Source organism: Solanum lycopersicum, chromosome 8, assembly GCF_036512215.1.
Source record: "Solanum lycopersicum chromosome 8, SLM_r2.1".
NCBI classification, from domain to species: Eukaryota; Viridiplantae; Streptophyta; class Magnoliopsida; order Solanales; family Solanaceae; genus Solanum; species Solanum lycopersicum.
In genome coordinates, this window is record NC_090807.1 from 23,558,816 (window position 1) to 23,581,014 (window position 22,199).

General features: G+C 40.5%; 1 pseudogene; it reads right to left on the reverse strand.

The window, feature by feature from the left end:
- Positions 1-3,376: 3,376 nt before the first annotated feature.
- On the reverse strand, positions 3,377-15,960 carry LOC138337864 (uncharacterized; annotated as a pseudogene).
- Positions 15,961-22,199: the final 6,239 nt, after the last annotated feature.

Consider the following 22,199-nt stretch of genomic DNA (forward strand, 5'->3'; position numbering starts at 1 on the left):
TTTTAAAGTCTGAAAATTCCCAGTTCTAGTCCCTTTGAGAATGCTGCTACTGCTGATGGTTGGGGGGGGGGAGGTGTTAACCCTATTTTTTGCTCTTCATTTTCGGCCTTTTGAGGTTGTTGTTGCTGCTACTTTCTATAGATTTTAACCCAATAACATGTCTCTCTTTTCATAACTTCGATGGAGGTTCACTTAAGGAGAAATAGATGCAAGGAGGGGAGATTCATTAGACTCAAACAAAAGAGTTCATGCAAAAAAGGAAGAGGAAATAAAAATTAGAACCAAAAATAAAAACAATGTCAAATCAAGCAAATAACTTAATGTGCCTTTATAGATTGTAGAAGTACGAAATTTTAGAAAAACATTTCTTCATATTTAAACTTAACACACATTAGAAACTATCATAGGAATTATAAGTAGATAAAAAAATGTAAAACCAGTGCTTTGACTTCTCCAAGGGCCTAGATGATCTTCGTGACAAAAGACCAAGTACATATCTCCGAACTTTGTAGAATGCATAATCCAATGAACCAAAACAAGACGCCATCAACCCTTTAGGCAATGTATAACTTTGATTGCACAAAGATGACTTGGACAATAGTGAGGAAACAAAATATGCTTCGCCGTTAGTTCAATCTCCCGGACGAGGCACTGGGGACAATGCTCTTCTACTTGAAGCCATTACAACAAATCAAATGGACCTTTGGTCCCTTAAAAAACACCCTCTTTCCAGAATTAAACAACTTTACCTTCAATATTCCAACTGTCAACCACAATTTATCCTAGAGGTCCTTTCCAACTTACATCAAAGGAAAGAGGTCAAATATACCTCCACTTCAACTTAGCAATTTAGAGCAGATACACCCTCGTTAAAAAAATGGTCCATACATACCAGCATCTGAAGAAAGGTGCATATTCAGACCATATCAACACCACTTCTAAAAGTATACATAGCTAAAACTTTATAATATGAAATTATCAAAACATGACATAAATACTCCAGTCTAGTTCATGTGCTCCATTAATGACATTCAATACAAGTTCAAGCTACCTTAAAACTACTGAAAATAAGTTATATTGGAAAATTTTGGAACCAATCTCAGCAGAATCTCAATTTTTGACCATTCCAAACATTTTTGCAAGCATATATTAATCTAAACCCAACAAACGACACATTAAGTTAACTAATAATTCACTACTAGAAATTAGGCCTATGACAACAGTTTCATATGTGTTGCAATCGGACAAAAAGCTGTTGCCATAGAGCCACAATAACGTTTTGTGAACCGTCTCATCTGCTCGCGTTACTAAATCTCTATTGTAATAGGTAGTGTAATAGTTCTCAAAACTGTTGCTATTGGGGCGTCTATTGCAACGATTTTCCTTCGATCTATAGGTACTATAATATTACAACAATTGTAACCATTTATAACTGTTACATTAGGGGTTGTGGTAATTGTTAGATAGCGTTGCAATAGCTTGTTCATATTGGTAACACTTTTTTAAACATTATGGCAACATTTGTTATTGATATTTCAACAGTTTTATTTTCTATTATAACCAATCTATATGAATATACAGATTTCCCCAAACATGAAATCAACAATTTATAAAAAAGTTCTCCAAATCAAATCACAAAAGGAAACAACTAATTATATAGTGGAATCATATATATATATATATATATATATATATATATATATATAATTCAAAATATCCTACTCACAATATCCATAAAGGTACAATATACCAAAATACGTGTTTTCAATAGTTTGCACTTCCATACTAATAGATATTAAAACAAAAGATTGTTGCTTAACAAAAGACTCAAAATGTCAAGAAACAAATGAGAGTTGAGCTAAATTAATAGGATTCTACTGCTTTCATCATCCTTCCTACTGCTTAACAAAAGTCTCAAATATATCAAGTAAGGTCTTCATCAGTACTGCTTTCATCCTCCTCCTCCTCGTGGTTATATTCTCCACCTATAAAAGACCATAATTAAAACTTTATTGAGGGACAGAACAAAGGACCAAAGTATACCAAACAATTTCCAAGTGAAGTAAATTTAACAACAAGGGACAAAAAGGAGGCATACATTAGAAATTAAAAAAAAAAAAAAAAGCTGGAAGATCAGTACATTATACAAGGATTAAAATAGCAAAAGTCTTCTCATTTCTATTCATTTGCTCCATTTCATTTAATTGGTCATTAGTATAACAAGAGGTTGTCTTTTTACTTCTTCTAAGTTCCAACCTTCCCTATTTGGAAAGTGGAAAAAGACTTGACAAATATATTTAAGGATGATTAGATAGAATATAATTATATAAAACAATACTATTTAAACACTGAATTAAGGGCTCTACAGCTTTTTGTACTACTTCATACATCCCATATAAAAACTGCCACTCAGGTTTTTCATTTTGTAACATAATTTGTCCATCCAAAACAAGATATATACTCAATTTCATTGCTTAAAGAACATGAGCTGCAAGGTTTCTAATATATATTGAAAAACTCAAGAATCTCATAAGACTCATTAGTAATAATTTCACTAAAATGGAAAGAATAAAGAGATCTTGATCAGTTCTTGGGGTATTGTAACTTATAATGAAAACTCCTTCTTTCATATGCATAAAAAGTAGCAATCAAGATCCAAAACCCCCTTCTTATATTCATCACATTTTGATCAAAATAATAAAATGAAAGAAGAAAGAAAAAATCTCAAAGGGAGATCCAAATCTGAAAACTCCACTTAACAGATAAACAACTGCATGTTACCACTTATAACTGAAGACAAGAAAGAAACAACTAGCAGGAAAAAAGTAACAAAAGACAACACAATGAACCTACATGGAGTTCTAATTCCTGTACTATACTTGGAAATGGATCCTATACTAAAAAGTGCATCAGAAATCTGTCACACACACACCAAACACACAAGTTACAACCTTCCTAAGCATCATATAAAACATCATACAGACTTTAAGTAAAAGCAATAGTTTTGGATCCAGATTCTAAAGTCGTAGAAATAGTCCAATACTGGCAGCACATTCAGATAGTCGTAGAGACAGTCTAGAAACAACATCAATATATAGACATAGGCAGCACATTCAAGCCAAGTTACTGTGGAAGTGAAGAAGATGAAAAACAATAACTTTCATACCTTGATTGTTTTTGCTAGAAGATGGATGATTTAACGGTTGCATATCTTCTTGTGGTGATTGAGCACCTAATGAGGACAACGTGGCAGCATTCAATTGAAATCCCGAGGTACATATGCTTAATTCCTCCAAGAATATCATTTGTAACTTCTTGGTGTATAGCTTCTTTTTGTTGTTCTAATTTTTCCAACATCCTTTGATGCATCCTCTCTTCAAATTCCTCCATTTTTTCCCATCCTCTCATCATTAGAAGTTAAACAATGTTCAGAAAGCGCTTTCCTTTTCAAAGTAGTTTTGGTAACTTCTCGTCCATACAATCTCAGGCTCCTTGGGTGTTCTTTTCCCATGACTGCTGTAAAAGCATCAAATGATTGATTGTCATTTTCACTCTGTCGACCTTGCAGTTCCTCCATTTTAGCCTGCAAATCAAAGTCAAGAGTCATGTATTTAAGAATAAATAATGTATCTTAACAACCTTATAACCCAGTAAAATTCATACAATTTTACTAATTGTATCTTCGTTGGAGTCCTTGTATACTCGACCAAGTTTTCTTGATCTTGTAGCTAGAAAGAGTTATTTAGATGTCAGCTCATCTAGACTTTCGTTCTCTTTTTGCTAATTACATAGAGTTGTTAATAAAGATCTTTTATGACTACAAGTTCATATTTAATAATCAATAGAAGAACATACCAAATTATTGCGTATCACAACAAAACATGTTTTACCAGCACTATGTGGATTCATCCATTTTTTTTAATTTTTGGTATTTTTTTCACTCATTTCCTGTAAATAAACGAGTATGTTAATTCTACGTAAAATTAAAATAGAATCAAAAACAAAAAAAATAATCAATAACAACTTAAAATATAAATCTAACCTTAAATTTTTCAGAGGCCCAATATTTGAGAAGATCCTTAAAATCAGATTCTGAAACATCTTTTGACTTATTTTCCATTTGAAGATCATCATTATCATATGATTTATAATATTTCTGATACAAGTCATTCTTATACTTTCTCAGAGCATTCTTAATTCTATCCAAAGCCCATAGTTTTGCACTTTGAGGAATATCATATTTCTCCTACAACTTGTTCTTTATATTATTAAAAAGTATGAAAAGTTTATAACTGAAATTGGAAATGCTGGAACTCAAAACAGAGTATACTCCCACAAATCATCTTGTGTCCATATTCTTCCAATTATGAATGTTTAGAGGACAAAGCATAGCATTCCTTGCCAAGGTTCCAAGAAAACTCCCCAACTCTGTGACAACAACATTAGTAGGAACAATGGGTTGATTGTACCTATTCAACACAACCAACTTACGCTCTTTTCGCCCATGTACACTTTGTATACTATACTACCTCTTTTTTTTTTGAGTTACAGGGCCTACAATATACGAAGCAAAGTTAAACAACATATAAACAATGTGAACTGATTTTACAATTCCAGTACATTTAAATATTTAGAAGTGAATTTATATGTTTTTACCTAGTTCTCCTGATAGGTCATTTTCTTCTGAATTCTGTGTCTCTTGTTCCACTTGGTCCTATATATCACATGCCTCTACAGTAGGAGATTCTCTTGGAACATGTTGCAATTGTTTCTCTGAAACTTGTGCTACTAAAGTGGAAGAATTCATAGGTGCTTGTGGCACTTCTTTTGCACAACTTGTGATTTTAAAGTGGAGAGAGTTGAGGCACATGTTGCTGTGGTTTCTGCATTGATTTTGCTATTAATCTCGAACAACTCTGAGGCATTTCATATATTTATTTATGTATATATATATATAAATATATGTATGTATGTAAATATATGTATGTATGTATGTATGAATAAGAACTAATTCTTGTTAAGCACAATATAAGGTACTTTACATGTGCATCATATACAATAACAAGGCTATGATACTTAAGAAACACAAACCTTCCTATAGTTCTAGCCCCTCAATAGTGTTGTTGAGACTCCCTTTAGTAATTTACTAGCTAGACTGCAAATAAACATGTATTTCTAAGGAAAAGACATTTATCACTTACTCAAAATAAAAGAAACATGTATTTACAAGACATTCAAAAATTATTTAGCATCCATCCAATCCCAATCAGTATCATCGTAGTCATCCTCCTCTTCCAACATTCCCATAGTTGTTGATACGCTCAAACTTACTTCTCAAATGAGAAGTAAAGCGGTCGCGTCAAGTAAATAACCCAACTAGTGAGGTTGGGATCGTTCCCACGAGGAAAATAGTCTAGACTTAACTTCAACTTGTTATTACTATCGTTCGGTTGATGACTTCCTTAGAAAGTAAAAACATAAAAGGGGGGTTTGTATTTCCTAATGAGTAAAAATAACTAACGAAATTGAAAGAGACACTTAACAGTTTTGAAAGTTGAATTTTAATCAATTAATCAAATTAACTAGGGTTTACGTGTTCCCCACAGGTTCATAACTTGATAATTCTAACTATAACAATTCTTTCCGAGTATCTTGCATGCAAAGTGACAAGTTATGTATTTCTAAATCCTTGGTCCGACATCTAGAAAATCTCACTCCACACCTTGGTCCGGCTACGTGTGTTGCTTTTCTAACCCTTATCTTTACCTCATATTAAGCATCGTATTCGATATTTGACTAAGTTATCACCTCGTACCAATCAATATTAGCCTATTAGATAGTATACACTAAATCTATGTTAATAATTCTTTTCCTATTATCTACCTCCTTGGTCCGGCAAGTAGCATTAAGATGAGTTCTAACGTTAATCATCCGTTAAAAAGACTTCTAAGCGAAAGAATTATTAATACATGCAAGACACTATTCTAAAATTGTTATTTTAGCTAGGGTTTATCTCATTATTTGCCTATGGTTCCCACAACCCTAGTTATGAGTTTAGTTACTCATAGCCATAAACACAGTAGTCAAATATATTAAATAAGAATTCATGTACTTACTTCAATGAGAAAGAATAAAGTCTGAAACTTTGCTTGATTAATCACCAAAAATCACTTGTAAGAATCTCCAAAAATCAAACACTAATACACAAAGTCTAATAATATGATGTCTAATCTAGCAGAGTCTAACATCAAAAATGAGGTTTTTTGAACTATTTATAAAAAATAAAAACCTAATTAAACAATGATTCTAATTACTGGAAATATGCCAAAACGCGGCTGGATCGACGGACCACGCGACGGACCGTCGTGGTCACAACGTTGTCCCATACTTGGTGCAATTTCTTTTGCTGCTTTCTTCATTCCTCTCGACGGCAAGTGTGATGGACCATCATAGTCACAACGGTCCGTCGAGGGTCTTCGTTTCAAAATACTTCAACTCTTGGAATCTGGGTACTGGGATCACTTCTCTGAACTTCATGACGAACCTGTAGGACGGACCATCATAGCCACGACGGACCGTCACAAGCTACGTAACCCCACACTTGGTCAGAATTCCCCATCTTCCTTCAACAGCTTCTCTACGCTGCCACCTACGACCGTCACAAGCACGACGGACCGTCATCAACTCTGTAGGTGGCCTTTCTGCATTTCTTCACTCAAAATCTCCGCATTCCACTTTGGATAGATTTTTTGCAAAACAAAGAGAAACTCATATAAAAACTAGCACAAAAAGACTTTCGGACACACTAAACTTAAGGAAAAAGTATTAATTATACCGTGAAACCACGGTATATCAACACCCTCAACTTAAATTCGTTGTTTGTCCTCAAGCGACGCACTATAACTCACTACACAATCTTTGTATAATATTATTCATGTTTTATCCTTTGCAATCATTTGGCTATCAATCCCGATTAATATCCTCAAATCTATGCATGCTATCACTATTAGGCTTGAATTTTGTGGGATTCAAACATGACACAGACTCACCATGCACTAACAACTATCCTCTTCAATTTCTCACCGAGGTGCTAACAATTCCGGTATTGCAACTAGTGTCCTCAATTCAAAACAAAATCCTCATTTTTCACACAATGATTTCAGTTTGAGTATAAGGATTACTTTTCAACACTCTCTCTCAGAACAAAGTCACACTCATTCATACCTATTTCCATAAGCTTGCCCTTATTTTCACTACCTTAAGTTCGCTATACAACCCTTAGGATCACGATAGGACTTTCTTAGCTTGTAACATAGGCTCAGAGTCAGGTAGGGTATATTTAGGTATACTTTAGTGACTTTTTGCCCTCCTTGACATATCGGCTAAACCTTCCACTTTCTATCACTTTATCTCGCCCAGTTTCTCCCATTATTTCACCTTGCTATTATCCCTTCTTTCTTCATTTGTGTAGGTGACTCTTTTCCTTTTTTTTCTCCTTTTTTTTATTTTTTTTTCAACGAGTTCTTGAGTCACTTTGCTTTTGTTCTTTCTCTCTCTTTGTTCTTTCAACCCACTTTCCAGAGCATTCTTCAAAACAGCCACCCTCAACTAATGGCTTTGACATGAGTCTAGGTACACAATACCCAAAGTCGGGTCAGGGCCATAACGAAGGTTGTTTATGCATTATCCACCCTCAACTTATGCTTTTGGCATAAGCTGAGGTGCACATGTCCAAGGAGGGAACAGGGCCAACATATTGTTCCCAGAGAAGATCAGTTGGGGTGAAAAAGAAAGGTCTAATTTTAAGCTCAGATTATTTGGATCAAAGAAGGATAAGTTTCATTTGGTTTCTTTTATTTAGGCTAGAAATGGGCTATCTTGAATAAGGGCCTATGATCCTTTCCTAATTGTCTGTTACAGCTTACTTCTAGCAGGACTAACCAAGCAAGTTCTAGCTCTGTACCAATAGTGGACTATTCAAATTTCCTCACACTCACTTGACATCTCATCACCATAACAGATTATTAGATACCTAGTTCGAATTGAATACTAAGGGTAATGCAATGGTGTAATTCTATTTCATGCTTAGAGCCACACAATTATCAGTTACTATGCCTAGTCATGCAACATTTTCCAGTTTTCTCAGGATATCATTTTAGCCATCATGCTTCAAAGATAAACTATGTAGAAAAGATATAAACATGCCGGTTCCACAGATAAAGTAATCAGTCTTTTAGGGAAAAAGAACACAGGCAAGAAAACCCCAAAAGAGGATAGTGAGTTGGGCTACTCAGACTTCACCCTACACTCACTTTCCATTTACCCCACCCCCAACAAAAAAAGCATGCAATTGTCCCCTATGCATAAAAAATCTAAATATTAGAGATGTAGGTGAAGCAAACTTGTGGCGCAAAGCGCCGTCAATCAGCAATATGGTGGGTCCAGTTCCCCAGAACCCACGTCCTCTGCAATCTGGACACCCTCAGTGGTGTTCTTAGCAACACCCACACCATCAGTAGTGCCTACTGCTGTCTCTACAGTGCGGGAGCTAGACGCCCCAGCCGCTAATGTGATGCTCTAATCTGGTGCGCCTCCTCCTCTGCAAGTGAGGCTCTCCTCGCAGCCTCCATCTCTCGACGCTCCTTTTTCCTTGCTCGCGCCTCATCTTCTGCTCGACCCCTACGCCTCTTGGCAGTTTCTCAAGGGGGAGGTGGTGGAATGTCTGAAGTAGTAAACAGGGCTGCAAGCACGGTGTCCTCAGCAGGCGCGACAGAAGGGGCCTCAGACTCTGGCACCCTCGCCTCTAGGATCGTGTCGATGTCGGCACGAAGACTGTCGACTGCAGCCTGTAGAGTCGACACATCCACCGAAGGGGCTGGACGGGCTAACACTCTCAACTCAAAGGTGTCCAGACGCTGGTTGACCTCAACAATCTTCCGTTCTATAAACTACTGCATCTTTCTCTCTAGACGCGCTTCAGACTCAGTAATCGACTTCTGCATCCACGGATGGATATGATGCAGAAGAGTGGCCATTTGTGCCTCTAGTTTTTGGACCCTAACAAGCGGGATCAGTACCGGTAGAGGGGCTGTGCGAGAGGAGCTCGGGGCTGGGCTACTACCCGGGATAGACTCGACCGGGGTAGTGTCAGTGGACGCCTATGTACCTGAGCCGCCATCAACACTGCTCGATCCCAGGTGATGATGTTATCAGCAGCTGTGGGGTAAAGGCATTGACGGACGAGCAGCCACAAGAACTCTGCGACGAACATGAGGTTGGCCTTCTTGATGGCCCCCTTCGGTTCAGTGACCCAATCGGCACCCTCTCCATCCACTGACAGGTGCAGGTCCATCCACCTCTTGGTGGTCTCTCTCAGTGCTGGCTCGCGCAAGAACTGTCCATCCTTTACTATCTGCCAGTGGTAGTCAAATTGGGCAGTGACGGGGGTCCCAGTAGCATCTGCACTCTCGCCGTATAGAAACCGGCGGATGGCTGGCAGGGAAATGTCAACCTGCACGCCCCGGACTCGAACCTGCTCCAGTGGGGCCTATTTAGCGGGAGCAGTCCTCCTATCGATCTATGACTGGAGAGTCGCTACGTAAGATGCGTAGAACTCTCGGACCATTTCCTCGCTGTATCGTCCCAACGGACGTGCTGTCCACACTAAGTGATGCCTGGTGAAGAGGTTGTGGATCTCCGGCATCGTTGGGAGACTCCCTGTAAGTACCCGCCGCTCCAAGGTGAGTGTCCGAGTCATTACTCCTTTATCAGTCAGGAACTTGGCATCGGAGTAAACTTGAAACTGGCCGTCAACACACCACCGGTTTGGCTGGTCAGAGGCTGGGGTGGGGACCCGAGCTGGTGTGCCGGATGTAGAGTCTGAACTATCAGACTCATCAGACAAGGCCGACGCTGCAGCACAGGCGGGTGTGGGAACCTCAGCAGAGCCTGAAGCCTCCTCGGACCATGATACTCCTAAGGAGCCAGACGCTCCTTCCTCATTAGTGGCTGACCCATAGGGTGTGCCGATCAGTGTGCGCTCCTCATCAGACTGGGAGGCAGTGACTACGCCGGACGCCACCGTCTTGGGTGTGGCTCTAGGAGCACGTGCAGGACGAGAGGGTACGGAAGTGCCTGGGGGCACATATTAAGGGTCCCGCTCATCATCAGAGCCGATGATCAAGCGTGCAGATGGGGCAACAGACTTTGATCGCACGCGTGCGTAGGTTCGGTCTTGTTTGGGTGCCATAGTAGATAGTACCTGCAAAGGATCCTATTAGTACGAGTAGTGGGAATCAAGACAAGCGAAACCATACAAAATAAAACAGTTAAAATAATATGCAATTGCTGTAGAAACAGTGACACACGAAGGGCCTGGTGATGGCTCGTCATGACTATGATGGACCGTCGCGAGGTCCGTCGTGTTGTACTTGGACTCTGTATAAATAAAGAACCCTGAAAGAGAGTCTCTGACTAGCATGACGGTTTGTGCAGGACAGACCGTCACAATTACAACGGTTCGTTGTAGATGTCTATCGTAGAACACTTGGAAAAAAATATGGAGACCCTTAGGAGAAGGGAATCTGACTGTTATGACGGTCATGCAGGACGGACCGTCGTGGGTACGACAGTCGGTCACAAGTGTCCGTTGAAGGACACTTGGAAAAAAGATGGAGACCCTTAGGAGAGGGGTCTCTGACCGGTATGACGGTCATGCAGGACGGACCGTCGTGGGTACGACGGTCCGTCACATGGGTCCGTTCAAGGACACTTGGAAAAAAATGAGAGACCTCTGGAAACAGGGTCTCTGTCTAGCATGACGGTTAAGCAGGACTTACCATCGTGGGTACGACGGTCGGTTACAAGTGTCCGTTGAAGGACACTTGGAAAAAAAATGGAGACCCTTTGGAGAGGGGTCTCTTACCAGTATGACGGTCATGCAGGACAGACCGCCGTGGGTTCGACGGTCCGTCACAGGTGTCCGTTGAAGGACACTTGGAAAAAAATGAGAGACCTTTGGAAACAGGGTCTCTGTCTAGCATGATGGTTATGCAAGACGGACCGTCACGAGGAAAATGATCCGTCACATGTGTCCAGTAGAACAGGGGTGCTAGGGCTTGTGCAACGGACCCTACGACGGTCCGTCATCGGGGTCTCGTTCTGAAAGACAAAGACAGAACTGTAGGTACCCTAGGCAACCCCGATGAACCCACATGGTCTTTTAGTGTTGTGGACCTATATGTGTCTATCCCAACTACCTAGGAAACTATTAATGCAAAATCACCTATGTCTAGGGTTGTCAACATGGCAAATTCGAACATTTTGAGCCTAGGTGTAGACATAATCATATAAAGGAAACAATATACGACTAAGAACTAAGCTAATACTAACTAATAAACAAAAATACAAGATAAATGAGTATAAATTTAGAGACACATACCTTAGAAATGGAGAAAAAGCAAATGGACAATAACTCAGTTGGCAGGGTAGACACCTTCAACAGCAGCTCAGACTAGTAGATGATAGTTTTAAGGCTTTGGAGAATTGTGGAGGTAATGATCAGTGAGGGGGGAATGTGGAAGTTGAAAAGAGAGGGGGGATGAGAGGAATAAGGAATGAATGGGGTGAAAATGAGGGGTTGGGGGTGTTTAAATGGTCAGATTTTGGAAAAGGGTCCAGCCGGGTCTGCTCGGGTATAATTCATTAATTACGTGACGGTTCCCTGACGACAGTCCGTCGCAGTTGTGACGACCCATCGTTGGTTCCGTCGTGTGTGCCCTAATTTCAAAATAGGAGAAAAGCGTACCTGGACAACGGATGCATACAACGGTCTGTCGCATGCGCAACGGTCCGTCGATGTATCCGTCAGTGGCTGCTGTGGAGTAGTTTTCTGCAGAATTTCCTGGTGATGTGCCTGCGAATTTAAAAACCCATTAGTAGAAAAATGCTATCCTTACTAAAAAAAATGACAAGAATTGGGTTGCCTCCCAATAAGCGCCTTATTTAATGTCGCGGCACGACTGGGGCCACTTGATTACTCAGACTTCATCAAGATGGTATGCCTCGATCACTTCATTCGCCGATTCAGCTTGCCCGAGATAGATTTTTATGCGTTGTCCATTCACCTTGAACCGCACACCCTCCTTAGTTTCCAACTCAACTGCTCCATGAGGGAATAGTTGGGTAACCATGCCATTTGGACTTGAGTTTGCCAGGAAACAAGCGCAATCTGGAATTGAATAAAAGTACCGAATCCCCGACTATAAACTCTCGTTTTTCAATTTTATTGTCATGATACTTCTTCATCTTTTCTTTGTATAGGGCTGAGCTTTCATAGGCTTTCAAGTGAAATTCATCAAGTTCATTCAACCCATTTAACCGTTGCTTTGCAGCTTTGCTCCAATCCATTTTTAACTTCTTCATAGCCCACAATGGCTTTATGCTCTAACTCAACCGGAAGATGACAATCTTTCCCATATACAAGTTGGTATGGAGACATACCTATGGGAGTCTTATATGCTGTCTGGTAGGCCTAAAGAGCATCATCAAGCCTCCTTTACCAATCCGTTCTACTAGCATTCACTGTTTTGGACAATATTTGTTTGATCTCCCGATTTGATACTTCAACTTGCCCACTAGTTTGAGGGTGGTAAGGAGTGGCCACATTATGGCGAACCCCGTATTTCTCCAATAACCCCTTGAACAATCTGTTGCAGAAGTGGGAGCCCCCATCACTAATAATGGCCCTTGGGGTGCCAAAACGGGAGAATATATTCTTTTTCAAGAATGCAGTGACACTTTTCCCTTCATTGTTTGCGAGGGCTATGGCTTCGACCCATTTAGATACATAATCAACTGCTACTAGAATGTACTTCATCCCATGAAAACTCACGAAAGGGCCCATAAAGTCAATACCCCAAACATCAAATAACTCAATCACAAGAATGGGGTTTAGAGGGAGCTCTTGCTTTCTTGAAATACCGCCATCTCGTTGGCATCTGTCACATGCTTTAGCAAACCCATGAGCATCTTGATGAAGAGTTGGCCAATAGTAACCACATTGTAATATCTTGTGAGCGGTTTGGATACCACTGTGATGTCCGCCAACAGGTGAAGAATGGCATGCCTCCAACACACTCAACATTTCACATTCTGGCACACAACGCCGAATAAGCCTGTCGGCACAACTCCTATACAAGTATGGTTCATCCCAAAAGAACTTCTTCACATCGTACATGAACTTTTTCCTTTGATGAAAGGACAAGTCTGATGGAACAATATCACTAGCCAGATAGTTCGCAAAATTTGCGAACCATGGAATCAAGTCTTGTGAAGCAGCCAATACATGTTCATCGGGGAAAGTATCATCAATGTAAGTCTTATCCCCTAACTCTCTCACAGCTTCATCCTCTAGACGAGACAAATGATCATCAACTTGATTTTCAGTCCCTTTTCTATCCAGCACTTCAAAGTCAAATTCTTGCAGCAATAATACCTAACGAATCAACCTAGGTTTCGCATCCTTCTTCGCCATCAAATATCTCAATGCTGAATGGTCCATATGCACTATAACTCTAGTACCTAGAAAATAGAAGCGAAATTTCTCAAAAGCAAAGACTAACGCAAGGAGTTCTTGCTCAGTCACTGTGTAGTTCTTCTGAGCTTCATTTAGGGCTTTACTAGCATAGTAAATTGGGTGAAGGATTTTGTTTCTTCTCTGTCCCAATACTACACTAAGAGCCACCCCACTAGCATCGCACATTACCTCAAATGGACTGTTCCAATCCGGAGAAATAATGATAGGCGCAGACACTAACTTTTCTTTTAGCTCACCGAATGCTTTAAGACAGGATTCATCAAAACAAAATTTACATTCTTTCTCCAGCAATTTGCACAATGGGTGTGCAATCTTTGAAAAGTCTTTGATGAATCTCCGGTAAAAACCTGCATGCCCAAGAAAGCTTCTCACACCTTTCACAGAGATCGGCGGGGGAAGTCTCTCTATTACCTCAACTTTAGCTCGATCAACCTCTATGCCCTTTTCTGAAATGCAATGACCCAACACAATACCCTCTTTCACCATGAAATGACACTTTTCCCAGTTTAGTACCGAATTGCAGTCTTCACATCTCTTAAGAACCTCAGATAAATTGGTCAAACACCGCTCGAATGAATCACCAACCACAAAAAAATCATCCATAAAAACTTCTATAGTTTCCTCCACCATGTCAGAAAATATTGACATCATACATCTCTGAAAGGTTGCAGGTGCATTGCACAACCCAAACGTCATTCTTCTGAACACAAAAGTCCTATATGGACAAGTGAAAGTAGTTTTTTCTTGATCTTCTGGTGCAATAGAAATCTGATTATACCCCAAATACCCATCAAGAAAACAATACCACCCTTTTCCGGCAAGTCTATCCAACATCTGATCCATGAAGGGCATAGGAAAATGGTCTTTTTCAGTCCACGAGTTCAGTTTACGGTAATCCATACACACCCTCCATCCAGTAACCGGTCTCATTGGAACAAGTTCATTCTTTTCGTTGGGGACCACAGTCATTCCCCCTTTCTTAGGTACACACTGAACCGGGCATACCCAACTACTATCGGCGATTGGATAGATTACTCCGGCATCCAACCACTTGATGATTTCCTTCTTCACAACCTCTTGCATAGGAGGATTCAAACATCTTTGGTGCTCAATACTCGGCTTATGATCAGGCATGAGTTGGATTTTATGAGAGGAAATACCAGGAGGGATCCCAATAATGTCCGCAATGGTCCACCCAATAGCTCTTTTGAACCTTTTTAGTACCTTCACCAAACTTTGAACCTATTGTTCATCCAGGTCTGATGCAATGATTACCGGCAAAGTGTCACCCTTTCCTAAGAATTCATACCTGAGATGAGGTGGGAGAGCTTTTAGTTCTAATTTTGGAGCTTCCTCTATAGATGGTTTAGCGGGTGGGGACTCGCGATTCTTCATATCAAGCTCAAATTTCTTCGGTTTAAACCGAACATCACCTCGGTCAAGAGCCGCGACTAATGACTCATACTCTTCAATGCAATCGCTATCAAAGTTCATTATCACTGCCGCTAATGCTTCGACACGTCGACGTTCTTCTATTTGTGTCAAATGTCTCACCCATGTTGTAGGATATAGTAGATGCCGATTGGAGCTCACCACTCTGCCTCATGGACCTATAAATATTAAACGTCACTTCCTCTTTGTTACCGAAATTTGATCTGCCTCTTTTCCATGTCTATTAAGGCTCTTCCCGTAGCTAGGAATGGCCTCCCAAGGATAATAGGCACTTCAAAATCAACCTCACAATCAAGAATAACAAAATCAGCCGGAAAGATGTATGACTCCACTTTTACTAGCACATCATGAAGTATCCCTATGAGATGTTTTACTGTTCGATCAGCCATCAGTAGCCGCATTGCAATGGGCTTTAGGTCACCCAAACCCAGCTTCTTGTAAATCGAGAGGGGCATGAGATTTATGCTTGCCCCCAGATCACATAATGTTTTCGCAAAATGTAATAGCCCGATTGTACAAGGAATAGTGAACACACCCGGATCTTCTTTCTTTTTGACTAGAGATCTTGTAGCAATAGCACTACAATGCTGCATTCTATCATCATCCTTAAAAGTAACTGATCTTTTCTTTGTGACCAAATCATTCATAAAATTGGCTTAATCGGGCATTTGTTCTAAAGCTTCTACCAAAGGGACATTGATAGAAAGTTGCTTCGACATTGTTATAAAACACCGATATTTGCCATCCTCGGTGTTTTTCACTAATCTTTGAGGAAATGGGGGTGGTGGCCTAGGCATAGGAGTTACCTTTTTAGGCACTTCAGCATCTTTTGCAATGTTATCCTCTAAATCAGCATCAATATTTACCACTTTATCAGTATCTTTTGTCAGATTATTCTCATTAGATGGCATAGGTGGGTCAATGGTTTGCTTGCCACCGCGAGTAGTAATTGCCATACAATGTCCATCATTTTTCAGATTTTGGATAGTGTTGCTTGGAAGAGTGCCCGGTTGCCGTGTGTTCACAGTTGCAGATAATTGGGCCAATTGTAACTCAAGTTGCTTAATCGATATTGCATGTGTATCAACTTTTTGCCCAATACCCGCTAGATCATTCCTCAACTCTTTATTTTGCTCATGACTAGCATCGAACCTCCTCATCATTTTATGCAACATATCCTCAACTCGTGACATACTACCTCCACCATCCCTAGGAGTAACTTCACGATTTTGAGGAGGAACATAGGGTCCATTCCTATCGTTTCTATTACCATAGTTACCCCTGTTGAAGTTGTTGTCGCGATTGTAGTTTCCATCTTGAACATAATGACCCTCATGATTGTAGTTACCATAGTTCCGACCTTGGTTCCCTTGACTTTGGAGCCAATTCTCCTGATTAGAGCCTTGGGCATTTGGTCGGAAACCCCCCATCTGTTCATTTACTGCATAGGAATCTTCCTCATAATAACACTCATCGTTTGGAGGTGGTGGTTTAGCCAAGTAGTTGACTGCATTAATCTTTTCTGCACCCCTAGTGACATGTTTTAGTACCAACCCAAGCTCAGTTCTCATCTGAGCCATTTCTTCACGAATATTAATAGTGGCTGGGTTGTGAGTGGACTGCACTGCGAAGGTGTTTCTCCCTGTATTGGACTTCCTAGTACTCCAAGCTTTGTTGTTACGGGAGATTTTCTCTAATTTCTCAGCAACTTCCGCATAAGGGCATTCTCCATAAGATCCACCTGCTATAGTGTCCAACACCGCTTTATTGTTATCATCCTGTCCCCAATAGAAGTATTCCTTCAGTGACTCATCATCAATACGGTGATTTGGAACACTTCTCAAGAATGAGGTGAATCTATCCCAAGAACTACTAACTGACTCTCCTAGTAGTGCCACAAAGTTGTTCACCCTGTCTTTGTGGTTTAATTTCTTGGAGACCGGATAGTAGCGTGCTAAGAAGACATCCCTTCGTTGGTTCCAAGTGAAGATGGAGTTGTATGGGAGCTCAGTGAACCACGTAGAAGCCTCTCCCGTCAGTGAGAGAGGAAACACTCTGAGACCTATTACATCTAGATCCAAATCAGGACTCCCCACACAAGTTTTACACACTACCCTTACCTTAGTTATATGGGCATGTGGATCCTCAGAAGGTAGACCTGAAAACAAACCTCTGGTAGTGAGCATTTGCATCAGGCTACTAGTTACCACAAAAGTGTGGCCTGTGGGTAGAGGGGGCAAGACAAGTGGCCCATCCGAGTCTGCTATGTTATCATACCCTCTGTAGTATGCTTGGGGCCGTGGAACGGGATTTTGTCCCCTCTGTTGATGTTCACCCGGAGCGTCGGGTAACATCTGACCATGAACATCCACTGGATCTGGGATGTTCTGGTTTGGATCTTCATCATTTATTCCCAAGTTTTGATTTATATTGCGCAGTGTATGCTCAAGCTCGTGATCATACGGAAACAAGGGTTCTCTTCCTCTCAGTGTATTTGGCATACAAGGAGGATAGTTCTGAAAGGAAATCAAAAACAATAAAACAAAGTAAAATAAAGAAAATATCAACTAAACTTTAGTAATAAGTTTAAGTTAATCTAAAAGCTAAATTCCCCGGCAGCGGCGCCAAAATTTGATACGCTCAAACTTACTTCTCAAATGAGAAGTAAAGCGATCGCGTCAAGTAAATAACCCAACTAGTGAGGTTGGGATCGTTCCCACGAGGAAAATAGTCTAGACTTAACTTCAACTTGTTATTACTATTGTTCGGTTGATGACTTCCTTAGAAAGTAAAAATATAAAAAGGGGGGTTTGTATTTCCTAATAAGTAAAAATAACTAACAAAATTGAAAGATACACTTAAGAGTTTTGAAAGTTGAATTTTAATCAATTAATCAAAGTAACAAGGGTTTATGTGTTCCCCACAGGTTCACAACTTGATAATTCTAACTATAACAATTCTTTCCTAGTATCTTGCATGCAAAGTGATAAGTTATGTATTTCTAAATCCTTGGTCCGGCATCTAGAAAATCTCACTCCGCACCTTGGTCCAGCTATGTGTGTTGCTGTCACGACCCAAACCGGGTTGCGACTAGCACCCACACTTACCCTCCTATGTGAGCGAACCAACCAATCTAACCTTAACATTTCAATATAATATCAACAGAAAGTAATGCGGAAGACTTAAACTCATTAAATAAAGACCAATTCATTAACTTCTAAAATTCAACATCTATTATTCCCCCAAAATCTGGAAGCCATCATCACAAGAACATCTATAATCAAATTACTAAACTAAGAGTATTCTAAGAAGCTAAAAAATACATAAGAAGCTAGTCCATGCCGGAAGTTCAAGGCATCAAGACCTGAAGAAGAAGATCCAGTCCAAGCTAGAAGCATTAGCTCACCCTGAATTTCCGATGTAGTAAGACTGGCTTGAGTTACTGTAGAGTCGAAGATGACGGCACGTTTACTGCACTCCACAAATAAACAAGAAGAAAACAATAAAAGTAGGGGTCAGTACAAAACACGGGTACTGAGTAGATATCATCGGCCAACTCAAAATAGAAAACAGTATGTATTAAGCAATATCATAAAATCAACTAATATACTTAGCATGCAGCATTTACAGTTACCATAACCCTTGGTTACAACACCAAGCACATCAATGAGGACTCACACCTCCTCATCATACTCATTTGGGAATTTAGTTCATTAGATTGGATATATTAACATCTTTCAAGATTCATTATCTTTATTCCCCTCGTGTCGGTACGTGACACTCCGCTCCTCAATATACTATCCTAGTGTCGGAACGTGACACTCCGATCCTCATTCTATCCTGGTGTCGGAACGTGACACCCGATCCATATTCTATCCTGGTACCGGAGCGTGGCACCCGATCCATATACTATCCTGGTGTCGGAACGTGACACTCCGATCCTCATATACTATCCTGGTACCGGAACGTGGCACCCGATCCATATTCTATCCTGGTGTCAGAACGTGACACCCGATCCATATTCTATCCTGGTGTCAAAACGTGACACCCGATCCATATACTATCCTGGTACCGGAACGTGGCACCCGATCCCCTAATCTCACCACTTTCGTTCATCAAGCCTTCTTTTATACCAAGGCATCATAATTAACAAAGTAGATTAGGGTTTCTTTTCAAGATTTGGGATTCAATAGCTTCATCATGCTTAGTTATTCACAATTACATAATCACATCATTCATGCAAGCATACAATTAAACATATAGAAGGTTTTACAATACTACTAACACATATCATTCACTATTAAGAGTTTACTACGAATAGCATGAAAACCATAACCTACCTCCACCGAAGAATTGAAATCAAGCAAGTTAATCCTCAAGGCTTGGTGCTTTCCTCTTCTCTCGTTCGATCCTCTCTCAATTCGTTTCTCTTTCCCTCTCTTTGTTCTTTCTAATTTTCTTTATTCAACCCTCTTTCTTTTACCCTAATTAATATATAATTAAGAATAAAAGATGGTAATAATGACCCACTAATTAACTTAAGGTTACCTATTTTAACCCCCAAGTAATTAGACTTATTAACCTTAACCCTCTAACTTTATAATTAAAATAGGAATAGTCCAAAACGTCCCCTTAAAGCTTAACCAGAAATCCGACTCCAATTGGGATTACGCCAGCTGTGACAGGCCGTCGTGCCTGTGACGGTCCGTCCTGCTTTCCATCGCATAGTTCAGAAACTTGATTTTGGGTGAATGGCCTGTGACGGTCCGTCCTGCCACTCCGTTACGAAGTTCAGAGAGTCGATTTTCAGTACCCAATTTCAGATTTTTTAAGTGTTTTGAAACGAGACCCTGCGACGGTCCGTCGTGCCCATGACAGTTCGTCGTTGGGTTCGTCGCCTCAGTCTGTTTTTCCAGAAATAAAATCTGCTGCTCGAAACGACTAAATAGGTCATTACAATAGATACCAATTTACCCATCGTTCGTCCCCGAACGATCACAAGAAGGAAAACAAGGGCGAAAAGGAGTACCTGAATCTGTAAACAGATGTGGGTATTTTTCTCGCATATCCGCCTCCTTCTCCCAAGTGGCTTCTTCAACCGATCGATTCTTCCATTGCACCTTGATGGATGCAATCTCTCTTGACCTCAACTAGCGAACTTCTCTATCTAAAATAGCAACAGGCTCCTCCTCGTAAGACAAGTTCTCATCAAGCAAAACTGAATCCTAACGGATAATGTAGTTTCCATCCCCATGGTATCTTTTCAACATCGACACATGGAATACCGGATGTACTCCGGACAGCCCTGGAGGCAAGGCTAACTCATAAGCCACCTCTCCTACTCGCTTAAGTACTTCAAATGGTCCAATGTACCTTGGACTTAGTTTACCCCTTTTTCCAAACCGCATCACCCCTTTCATGGGCGAAACCTTCAACAAGACTTGTTCACCTTCCATGAACTCTAGGTCTCTAACCTTTCGATCTGCATATTCTTTTTGTCTACTTTGCGCCGCTAGAAGCTTTTCTTGAATAGACTTCACTTTCTCTATCGAATCCCTCAAAAGGTCAGTACCCCAAGGTCTAACCTCGAACGCATCAAACCAACCAATGGCAGACCTACATCTCCTACCATACAATGCTTCAAACGGAGCCATATCAATGCTTGAGTGATAGCTATTATTGTATGAAAACTCCGCTAAGGGTAGGAAGCTATCCCAATGACCACCAAACTCTATCACACATGCACGAAGCATATCCTCCAACACTTGAATCGTTCGCTCAGACTGACCATCGGTCTGAGGATGGAACGCAGTACTAAGGTCCAACCTAGTACCCAATTCCGCATGCAATGTTTTCCAAAACTTAGAAGTAAACTGCGTACCTCTATCTGATATGATGGATAGTGGAACCCCATGCAATCGAACCACTTCCGAGATGTAAAGTTTGGCTAACTTCTCTGCATTGTAAGTCACCATGACCGGAATGAAGTGAGCAGACTTGGTTGACCTATCAAAAATTACCCAAATAGAATCAAACTTTCCCAATGTCTTGGAAAGACCAACCACAAAGTCCATTGCAATTCTCTCCCACTTCCATTCAGGAATGGGCATTCTCTGAAGTGTTCCTCCGAGCCTCTGGTGTTCATACTTTACTTGTTGACAGTTTGGACACTTGGCAATAAAGTCAACAATATCACGCTTCATTCTGCTCCACCAAAAGTGTTGCTTTAGGTCACGATACATCTTGGTTGCACCCGGATGTATAGAATACCTTGAACTATGAGCCTCTGTCAGAATAGTGTTGATCAAATCATCGACGCGGGGTACGCATACCCTTCCATTGATCCTCAAAACACCTTCCTCATCAATTTGTGCTTCCTTAGCCTCTCCTCGCAATACCTTATCTTGAATTCTGCGCAGTTTCTCATTATCAGACTGTCTTCCCTTAATCTTGTCAAGAAAGGAAGATCTTGCCTCCATAGAAGCCAATAATCCTCCCTTCTCGTTTACTTCTAATCTCATCAAGTCATTAGCTAGAGTCTGAACCTCTCTAGCCAGTGGGCGTCTAGAAGCTTGCAAGTGAGCTAGACTTCCCATGCTTCCCGCCTTTCTACTTAGAGCATCCGCTACAACATTCGCCTTCCCCGGATGATACAAAATAGTGATGTCGTAGTCCTTCAGTAGTTCCATCCATCTCCTCTGCCTCAAGTTCAAATCTTTCTGAGTAAAGACATACTGAAGGCTACGATGATCCGTGTAGACCTCACACTTAACCCCATATAAATAGTGTCTCCATTGCTTTAATGCAAACACCACCGCAGCCAATTCCAAATCGTGGGTCGGATAGTTACGTTCATGCACCTTTAATTGCCTTGAAGCATAAGCAATCACACTCTTCTCTTGCATTAGTACTGCACCCAAACCAGAATAGGATGCATCACAATAAACAATGAAGTTCTTACCCTCTACTGGCAAGGTAAGAATAGGTGCGGTAGTATACAAAGTCTTGAGCTTCTGAAAGCTTTCCTCACACTCATCTGACCATACAAATGGAACATTTTGCTTAGTCAAGTTCGTCAGTTGGGAAGCAATAGAAGAGAATCCCTTGACAAATCGACGGTAGTGGCTAGCTAACCCAACAAAGCTCCTTA